At 43.5% G+C, this 11,361-nt stretch overlaps 1 non-coding gene across 1 annotated transcript; it reads left to right on the top strand.

The window, feature by feature from the left end:
• The first annotated feature begins 10,312 nt into the window (after positions 1-10,312).
• LOC142176955 (small nucleolar RNA R71) lies at positions 10,313-10,419 on the top strand. The gene has a single exon (XR_012705749.1). It is a non-coding gene; the product is annotated as a small nucleolar RNA R71 (small nucleolar RNA).
• Positions 10,420-11,361: the final 942 nt, after the last annotated feature.

Raw genomic sequence — 11,361 nt, 5'->3', positions numbered from 1 at the left:
ATTCAGATCTCGTTTTACAAATACTTTCTGGCCTACCTTCTGAATACATGTCCGTGAGAATTTCTATATCTACTCGTATCCCTCTTCCCACCTTTGTTAAAACCAGATCCCTTCTTTTTCTTCATGAAGCTCAGTTGAGTAGTATCTCCCGTCCATCTACAAATAATTCTACTACTGCTTTATGGGCTAAACAACAATATTTTTCCTTTAGTGGTCGTGGACGTGGTAGGCAAAATGATCACGCCCAACTATGCCTTATAAAAAGGACAATGCGGACGTTGCAAATATAACCTGAGTATTTATGCCCAGAGTCGAATCCACAGAGAATTAACCTATCAATTACTTTCGTTGGACTTACTAAATTCTTTAGAATCAACTTTCCCAAACGTTGTGAATAACAATTGATGGTATATTTAATAACTAAGATTGAAGTCAATCAACAGTTGTAAACTAACTATGCTTAAGCTGTGAACAATAATGGGAAGGTTCTAAAGTAGTGATTTCCCCTATTGATGGAATCCCTTCTGCTTATGTTTCATATAGATTTACCAACACATTCTATCAATCATGAACACTCTTTTCACCGTGAATCTCTCCCGAATAATCACGATAATTTACTAAACGCACTCTCCCGAGATACACTAGCTGGCTTGTTTATTACAGTTCACTTTAGATTGCATCCAAGACTTCGTTATCCCTAAGCCCGCCTTTAAACCCGCAGTTATCGATCCCTCTTATACTTTGGGAGTGATGTTGTTCAACAATTTCCTAAATATGCACTCTCTCCCGAGTTATGCACACTAAATAGGCACATCTAATTGAGGATCCTGTCAATTAACTATAACAAACACGTAGTTGAACAAATAGAGATTAAACTGACAAACTATATTAACATAATCAAGAAGTTCATCCTTCAATAGGTTCCATCAAAATCCTAGACAAAGGATTTAGCTACTCATGACAATGGGTAAATAAACTATGAAAATATTCATGATTAAAATTGAAAGAAAAATAAAGAGAAAAAGAAACCAAGATGTTTTGGGTGATCTCTCACACTTGTTCTTCTTGCCAAAGTACTCTCTCAAACATTCCCTCTCCCTTAGGTGAGTTCTCTTGTTTAATATAGGGTTTTGGGCTAAAAATCCCGTGTTTTGCACTTCAGTCCCTGAAATTTATGCGTCCTGCCGCGGTCCTACCGCGGTTACGCCAGGACCGCGGCCAGAGTGGCCTTCAGAATCTGCAGCAGTGTTCTGCCGCGGTCCGACCGCGGTTACGCCGGGACCGCGACAGTCCATCTTCAGTTCTGGTTTTGCTGCCTTCGCGTGGTGCACTTAGCGGATATTATAAGATTGGCCTCTTTTTCTCCGTAATTGATCCCAAAAGTACTCCATAAACTTCTTTTATTGTATATAGCCTGCAAAGCATGAAAAGCACTAATCAGAGCATTTTGTTATCACTTTTTACCATAAAAAACTATACAAGAAGGTGGTTCTTTAGGGCATAATTATAGTCCAATTCACCTATTATCAACACCCCACACTTAAATCTTTGCTCGTCCTCGAGCAAGTTGAACCACACTTCTCGGCCTAATCGTTCAATGCATTACCCAATTTATGCCACACCGCCATTATGAAAGTACAACCTAAGCAGTGCAACAACCACACCTCAGATGAAGACTCTAATGCCATGTCACACTCATGCTTACTCTAGTTACTCTAAATAGAGGTGAAAACTTGCTTTTTCTTCCTGAGTCACATGCCCGCACATCACATTTCTGAGAGAAGTTTCACACACATAAAATCAAGTAACAAGGAACTATAGATAGAACGAATTCACTCACTCTCAGCAAAGAACATTCACATGCCACACTGATACACCATAAGCTTGCCCTTAGTGTAATACTCTACTAATCGAGTTGTTCAGCCCAAGATCAAGAGGTCTTTATTTGGTTATAATGTAGGCTAAGGGACGTGTAGGATATTTTGGATATAGTGACTAACCTCCCTAAGCACTTTTAATACAATTGTTCCATTCTATTCCAATTTCCATGTTCAACCCAATCATTCTTCCACACTTGTTTCATAGGTTACCCCCATTTTTCTTTAAGTGCAACTGGCCTCTTTTTTTTTATTTAACAGCCATTGCACCATTCAAGTATTTTTCTGATTTTTCTTTTCCCACTCCATTACCACCCCACACTTTGATTTTATATGCTTTTTAACGATTCAAGTGATTCTAGGAGGTACAGGTTCAAACAGTCAAACTAATCAAACACAGGGATATAGGTTATTGTAAAGTTATTAAAGAACAAGCTTCAGGCTCGAAGGGGTTAACTATGGCAATTTGTGCAGGTGGATTCATAATTATACAAGCTACACAAGAAAATGCCTCAATCATCTCTAAGACCAAAACAACTTCTATTTCGCTTTGCACACACACAGGGCAAGTTCTAGGTATCGCATGCAAGCACAGAATACAAGTATTATCTCACACACACTTGGCATGTAACTCATTCCGAATTAGTTTGTCAACACACTCACGTAAGCGTTTAAGAAAGACAAGGTGTGCAGAATTAAGGCATAAAATTACGAGTCCACAAACGAGCCTAGGCGTCGCACCCTCAAGTTCATTTTAGTTATTTGCAGGTGTGTACATTACGGGTTGCATTCTTGCCCTCACCCATCTAAGTCCAATAGAGTCCTAAGGGTCCTAAAAATATTAAAGAAAAATCTACGTAACCCGGTTCAAGAGAGACCCTTGGAAAAGAACCGTGGTCAAAAGAAAAACTAAGGGGGACTTACTACACTACCTACAACGAAAAATAAAATAAAAAATCTAAATGGACTACTTCCCTCAAGAGTACTGTCCAAGTGGTCCGTCCTCAGGAAGAGTCTCCTACATTTAAAACCCAACTATGATCCTCAAGAGACCTGTCGACAAGTGTCCGTCGTTGGGCCAAGTCAGTTTGCAACCAATTATACACAACACAAAAGATACGAAACTACAACATACTCAATGTATATGTACACTAATAATATAGCACTAAAGCAAGTCTCCTACCCCACACAAAAAGAATATGTCATGTACCCATGGCAAAACACAATTAAAATGCAGAAGGGTAAGAAGACTTCCCTGAGCCTCACTCGGAGTCGGAGACTGTGCTGGGATCCACATGACAAGCCCTTCCCAAAGCACGAAACCAAGCCATCATCTGGCTCTCAGACCTGGCCTGCCGCTGAGACATGGCGTCCATACGCACATGCAGGCCATCCACCGAGGAGCAAAGATCTGCCACCTCTTCCTCCAAAGAATGCAACATGGGTCGGCTGGACTGTGATCTAAAGAACCCTGCCCCAGTATGGGGTTGCCGAGAGGATCCGACTCCATCATAGGATCTCCTGGATGGTGCCATGGGTGATGGGGCATCATCCTCATCATCAAGCTCGATGGTTGTGGGAGCACCTCTGCCCACTGTGATCTTTGAAGCTCTGAATGCCGTTTTGCGGGCAAAGCTCCATCTGTAGGATTGGTGGGGACACCATCCAGCAGACACAACCTCGTCACAAGTGAGGGGAAGTAAAACCCCTTAGATAGCAGAGGTGACCGAAGGATCATCTCATCTCCAATAATTCTCGCCACCTCAAAGTCTTTCTTGGTGACGAAGCACCATACCAATAAAGCCTGTAGGTGGTTCACATCTGACGTGTTGCCCATGGGCAATAACCGGCTGCAAATAATGGTGAACCAATACTTAGCCTCATGTGTGAATGACCTGGAGTGAAGGGTAATATTTTCCTGTATCCAGATTGGTCGACCCCCTGCGCAAATTGTCTCAATCATAGTGTCCCACGTAACCCATTGGACGTCGTGGTAATGATCAATGTCACCAGTGAACTGGATCAGCCGCAAGACCTGGCAAATATTCATAATTGAGGCATCTACCACCCTGCCCCGCACAACCACAGACCGATACAAATGTTCCGGGCAGTTCGCGTAGAACTCCCGGACTATCATCGAGTTTGCCGTCTCAGGCTCATCAAACAAGAACTTCATCTCCCTCCGTCTAATTTCCTCATACATATCTGCTTTTTCCATACGGAGGGCAACCCTGTCAATAGGAATCTCAGGGATAAAGCTTTTGGTGGCCTTAGCATGAAACGCGTCCTCTGCCTCCTGTGATTGGAACCTGGTGGCATCATATAGTGGCATTTGGGAAGTGCTGGCCGAGCTCTTTCGCCTTTTTCGGGTCATATTACCTGCAGACAATTCAGGGTAACAATCAGATGTATCCTAACATGTGCCAGTCGGATGGGTACTCAGACTTCGCCACCCGATGGCACCAAACAGTTTCTTTTTGTCAAGTAAGGTGCCCAAAGTTGACAACCTCCACTATTGCTCTCACACCAATATGAATTCTACAATACCGCCATATAATACCCCACACAATCTCGCACAAGTGAATCATGTCAAATATTACCACCACCACAAGTTAAGAAAGGCACAAAGTGCTCCAAAATTGTACAACACACCCCAATTTTTCGGCCATTTAGGTCCCTCCACCAAGCTTCACCCTAAAAAATTTGTTTAGGCCTCCAAACATTCTAAAAATTGCCCCCAAATTAAGCATAATGAAAACCCAACCATTTAAGCATCAATCATGGCCAAAAGAAGCAAATAATGGGGAAAAAGGAAAAAAAAGAAAGAAATAAAATAAAATAAAGAGTTTACACTAAAACACTACCTAGGGTTGAATTGAAACTAATGTAGACTACTCATTACACTAAGTTATGTAAAAGAAAGAGAAAAGAATAGAGAAGCTTACCTTGAGAGATGGAGAAGAAAGGAGGGACAACAATGAGGGTGTGAGGGAGAGGGGTTTGTGTGAAAGAGAGAAAATAAGAGAGAAGAGGATGGGGGAATAAAGAGAGAAAGGGTTTGGGGGAATAGTGGGGGGATTAGGTTTATTAAAAAGGGGGAAAAAAGAAGATAACAAAAAACAAAATAAAAATTTTCTGCAATTTTTCGTACCTGGCCCGCGCTGATCTGCCGCGGTCCTACCGCGGTTACGCTGGGACCGCGGTGGACCTCTTTCAGAGGGGGTATTTGACCGCGGTCCTACCGCGGTTACGCTGGGACCGCGGTAGACTTCTTTCAGATGGGGTCCTTGACCGCGGTTACGCTGGGACCGCGGTAGACTTCTTTTAGAGGGGGTACTTGACCGCGGTTATGCTGGGACCGCGGTCTGGGCGTGTTCCTGCTACTTTTACATTTTTTTTGTTTTTTTTTTGGTTTTTTTGTTTGTTGAAGTTATGCATTGGACTTACAACACATTCGTGGGTTGCCTCCAATGTAGCGCCTGATTTAACGTCGCGGCACGACGCAGATGAGCGCATTTAAGGCTCGCTCAACCTCTGTGGTTCAGTCAGGTGTAGTTCAGACACTTCCTTAGGTTCTCTCATGCCCACATATAGTTTCAGTCTCTGCCCATTGACTCTAAATGTACGAGAGTCTTTCTCTGTGTCCACCTCGACAGCACCTGAGGGGAAAACTTCGACCACTCTAAATGGTCTAGACCATCGTGACCTGAGTTTACCCGGAAATAGCCTTAATCATGAGTTATAAAGCAGCACCATATCTCCAGGATTGAAATTTCTCTCCACAATGTTCTTGTCGTGCAACCTTTTCATTCTTTCCTTGTACAACCTTGTGCTTTCAAAAGCAAGATATCTGAACTCGTCGAGCTCATGCAATTCCGTGATTCTCGTTGTGCCCACAGTCTCGATGTCTAGATTTAGCTGTTTCAGTGCCCACCACGCTATATGTTCAAGTTCCACTGGCAAATGGCAGGCCTTCCCGAACACCAACTTATATCGTGACATACCAATCGGTGTTTTAAAAGCAGTTCTATAGGCCCAGAGTGCATCATCTAACTTTTTCGCCCAATCAGTTCTTGTGGCGTTCACAGTCTTGGTGAGTACACTCTTTATCTCTCTGTTGGACACTTCAACTTGCCCACTAGTTTGCGGGTGATAAGGGTAGCCACCTTGTGGCGTACATCATACTTTGCAAGCAACTTCTCGAAAGCTCTATTACAGAAGTGAGTGCCTCCGTCACTGATAATCTCCCTTGGTGTCCCAAATCTAGTGAATATGTTCTTTTTCAAAAAACCCACCACCACTCTCGCATCATTGGTGGGCAATGCTGCAACTTCTACCCATTTGGACACGTAATCCACAGCAACAAGTATGTACTTATTGCCATAGGAGCTGACGAAGGGACCCATGAAGTCAATCCCCCAGACGTCAAACACTTCCACCTCTTGAATTGTGTTCATGGGCATCTCATGGCGACGGGAAATGTTCCCGGTCCGCTGACATTCATTGCAGCCCTTCACCCATTGGTGCACATCTTTAAACACTGTTGGCCAAAAGAATCCGGCCTCAAGCACTTTCGCAGCTGTCTTGACCCCTCCAAAATGTCCTCCATAAGCCGATGCATGACAAGCCTGCAAAATGGAAGATTGTTCTATCTCGGGGACACACCTCCGGATCATATTGTCAACACATATTCTAAACAGGTAAGGCTCATCCCAATAATACATGCGGCAGTCACGATAAAACTTTTTCTTTTGTACAGATGAAAGGTCATAGGGAACTATACCGCAGGCTAGGTAATTTGCAAAGTCTGCATACCATGGTGCTTCTTCAAGAGTAGTGGCGAGCAGCTGCTCGTCTGGAAAGGTTTCCAGAATATCTTCAACCTCAACTGCATTTTCAGCTCCCTCAAGTCGTGATAGATAATCAACGACTTGGTTCTCTGTGCCCTTGCGGTCACGAATTTCCAGGTTGAATTCTTGCAGCAGCAACACCCAACGAATCAGGTGCGGCTTAGACTCCTTCTTCTCGATCAAGTACCTGAGAGCTGCATGATCAGTGTATACAATTACCTTAGAACTAATCAGATATGATCTGAACTTGTCGAAAGCAAACACCACAACAAACATCTCCTTCTCAATCACAGTATAGTTCAGCTGGGCTTCACTCAGCGTTCTACTAGCATAGTAGATTAGATGCATCAGCTTGTCCTTCCGCTATCCCAGCACTACCCCCACTGTGGAGTCACTGGCATCACACATGAGTTCGAATGGTTGCTCCCAGTTGGGGGCAACAATGATAGGTGTTGTGACCAGTCTCTTTTTCAACTCCTCGAATGCTACTCTGCAATCATCAGAAAACAACAAAGTGTGATATTTTTCTAACAACTTACAGAGAGGGTTGGCAGTTTTTGAGAAGTCTTTTATGAATCTCCGGTAGAAACCGGCATGGCCAAGGATGCTTCTGATTGCTTTGACTGAAGTTGGAGGAGGTAGCTTTGCTATTACTTCCACTTTAGTACGATCTACCTCAATTCCTTTGCTTGACACCCGGTGCCCCAAGACTATGCCTTCTTGTTCCATGAAGTGGCACTTCTGCCAATTCAGAACTAGGTTAGTCTCCATACACTATTTCAGCACACGAGTCAGATTTATCAAGCACTCATCAAATAAGTTCCCCACCACTGAGAAGTCATCCATGAATACCTCCATTATATCCTCTACCATGTCAGTGAAGATGGCCATCATGCACCGTTGGAATGTGGCGGGTGCGTTGCATAGGCCAAATGGCATCCTCCGAAAGGCATAAATGCCATAAGGGCAAGTGAAGGAGGTCTTCTCTCTGTCCTCCGGTGCAATGGAGATCTGGTTGTATCCTGAGTACCCGTCCAGAAAACAGAAGTGTAACCTCCCCTGCCAGTCTGTCTAACATCTGATCAATGAAGGGAAGTGGGAAGTGGTCTTTCCGGGTGGCTAGATTTAGCTTTCTATAATCCATGCAAATTCTCCAGCCTGTGACTATTCTTGTAGAGATCAATTCGTTGTTATCATTCTTAACTACCATCATGCTACCCTTTTTAGGTACACATTGAACTGGGCTGACCCAGCTGCTGTCAGAGATTGGGAAGATAATTCCCGCGTCTAACCACTTTATTACTTCCTTCTTCACCACTTCCTTCATGTTAGGGTTCAGTCTTCTTTGGTGTTCCCTGGACGGTTTGTGTCCCTCTTCCAGTAGAATTTTATGCATACAGTAGGCGGTGATCCCCTTTATGTCTACCATGGTCCACCCAATGGCAGTTTTGCACTCCTTAAGTACCTGCAAGAGTTGTTGCGCCTGCACATCTAATAAACTAGATGAGATAATAACAGGTAATGTGGAGTTAGGTCCAAGGAATTCATACCTGAGATGGTTGGGCAATGGCTTTAGCTCCAGATTTGGTGGTTCTTCGATAGATGGCTTGGCTGGAGGAGTCTCTCGATTTTCCAAGTGCAAGGGCTCAAATTCTAGAGTTCTATCCCAGAACCCTCTACCCTCTAATGCCAACACCCATTCCGCCAGTTTCTCTCCATTCACCTCATCCAAATTCATTAAACATGCAACAAGGAGGTCCTCAATGGTTAGCACCTCATCATCAGTCTCTACGATTACATCCACGGCATCAATAAGAGAACAATTTGCGAATTCACTTGGTCGCCTCATAGATTTCTGCACATTGAATGTTATCTCCTCATCGTTCAATCTCATCTTTAGCTCCCCGGTTTCACAATCAATGAGAGCTCTCCCTGTGGCCAAGAATGGTCTTCCCAAAATTATGGGGATCTCTTCATCCACTCTGCAGTCTAAGATCACAAAATCTGCAGGGAAGATAAATTTTCCTACCTGAATTAGCACATCATCTAGTATACCAGATGGTCGTTTCACTGTCCTGTCAGCCAGCTGCAACAACATAGAGGTGGGTCTAGCTCTTCCAATGCCCAGCCTCTTGTAAATTGTCAGAGGCATAAGGTTGATGCTGGCCCCTAGATAACACAGTGCTTTGGAAAAAAGCAAAATTGCCAATAGTGCATAGGATTGTAAAGCTCCCTGGGTCAGACAGCTTTTCTGCAATTGGTCTAGTCACCACTGCACTACATGTCTGAGTAAGAGTAACTGTGGCCAAGTCATGGAAATCAAACTTTCGGGATATCAAGTCCTTCATCATTTTTGCATACCCAGGCATCTCCTTCAAAGCTTCAATCAATGGTATGTTTACCTGGATTTGTTTCAGCATTTCTAAGAACTTCTTGTATTGCTCCTCCTTTTGGTACTTAGCCAACCTCTGAGGGAAAGGTGCAGGAGGTCTCTTCTTCCTAATCAACTGATATTGATCTTTATCAGCTGTTACATCAACTACAGGTTCCTGGACTGTCTCGGCTTCTTTCTCGGTCGCATTCTGAATGCTATTTTCTTCCTGGGCAGGCTGGACTGGCACCTCCATCAGTTTCGTTGACTCATCCAGCTCAATGGGCACTGGTATAAGTGTCTCATCTTGTCTAGTTTCTCGAACCCTCTCTTGCTCTACGTCCAGATCTCTGCCATTACGTAGACTTACTACCATCAACTGCTTTGGGCCTTGATCTTTTGGATTTTTCTGGGTGTCTGCGGGTAGTGTCCCATGAGGACGATTGTTCAGAGACATCGAAATTTGGCCTACCTGCACTTCAATATTCTTGATTGCTGCATCATGTGCATCCACTCTCTCATTAATCCTTGCATTAGACCTAATAACCTGTTGCATCATTGCCTCAAGTCTAGCAAACCCATCTTCCTGCCTTCCACCATACTGTTGTTGAGGAGGGTGATACCCCTGCTGCTGATTCTGATTATTATATCCCTGTAGCCTTGTGTAAGGTGCCATATTGTTAGGGGGTCTCATACCTCCCATGTTCCCAGTGTTGAACTGTGGCTGAGCTGGCCTGTACTGCTGCTAGTTCTGCTGACCCCAATTCTGACTACCCTGTCTCTGGCCTCCATAGTTAGATACATAATTCATGTCTTCCGGGTAGTGATAATGACCATGTTCTACATTCCACTGGTTACCAATGGGCTGACTAATGCAAGATGCACACAAGCCCCCATTAGTAGTATCTACGATGTGTACCTGCTGCTTCTGCCCTGACTCTTTCACCTTTTTGGTGAGTATACTCATCTGTGTCAATAAGGTAGCCATATTTTCAGCCACAGAATTTGATGGATCAAAAGGCACTGAGTGCACCACTGGAGTGATGGGTGCGTTCCTGATTGTCCATCCCGAATTCTATGCCATCTTGTCAATCAGACTCTGACCTTCTCTCTATATTTTGCTCAGGAATGCCCCACCAGCTGAGGCATCCATGATGTTCTTCATGCTATCTGACAATCCCATGTAAAACCGTTGTCCCAACATCTGATCTAGAATACCATGGTGTGGACATATAACCAACATTCCCTTAAAACGCTCCCATGTCTCATGTAGTGTCTCCATTGGTTTCTGTTTAAAGCTCAAAATTTCGTCAATTTGTTAAGCAGTTTTGTTGGGTGGGTGGAACTTGTTATGGAATTGCTTGACCAACTCATCCCAAGTTGTTATAGAATTTATGGGGAGTGAGTTTAGCCAGATCTGGGCAGCTCCTGTCACTGAAAATGGAAACAATAACAGCTTAATTGCTTCAGGAGTTACGTTGGGCTACCTTTGGGTCTTGCAGATAGATAGGAAGTTCTTCAAGTGCTGCTGAGGATCTTCGACTTGCGACCCCGAAAATAGTCCCTTGTTCTGCAACAAGTGCAGCATGTTATTTGTAATTTGGAATGACTCAGCCTGTATCTGCGGAACTACAATGGCTGTTTACAAATTTTCAGCTGCGGGTTGTGCCCAGTCATAGAGAGCAGCCTCTAGAACTATTGGTACCGCTGGGTTTGCCTCGTGATCCCCCATGACTGTTTCGAACTGTGCAGTTATTGGTTATTGTTTGTTTTTCCGATTAGCCCAGTTCAAGGCCTTGAAAACTTTCTCGGGATCTGATAATGCTTCAAATACTTTACCAGATCTCGATGAGTTTCTAGGCATGCACCTGTCCAACCAAGTCAACAAACGTTAAAATTTCAATGTAAAAATTGGGTATAGAGAAAAATGACTACAATAAGAATTTTTGTACTTCTTTCAATTGTAATTGATAACACCGTTAATTCCCTGGCAACGACGCCAAAATTTGATCATGCCCAACTATGCCTTATAAAAAGGACAATGCGGACGTTGCAAATATAACCTGAGTATTTATGCCCAGAGTCGAATTCACAGAGAATTAACCTATCAATTACTTTTGTAGGACTTACTAAATTCTTTAGAATCAACTTCCCCAAACGTTGTCAATAACAGTTGATGGTATATTTAATAACTAAGATTGAAGTCAATCAACAGTTGTAAACTAACTATGCTTAAGCTGTGAACAATAATGAGAAGGTTCTA

Source organism: Nicotiana tabacum, chromosome 22 (assembly GCF_000715075.1).
Source record: "Nicotiana tabacum cultivar K326 chromosome 22, ASM71507v2, whole genome shotgun sequence".
Taxonomy (NCBI): Eukaryota; Viridiplantae; Streptophyta; class Magnoliopsida; order Solanales; family Solanaceae; genus Nicotiana; species Nicotiana tabacum.
The sequence above is the reverse complement of the archived record's forward strand: the minus strand, read 5'-3'. Positions and strand labels throughout refer to the sequence as shown.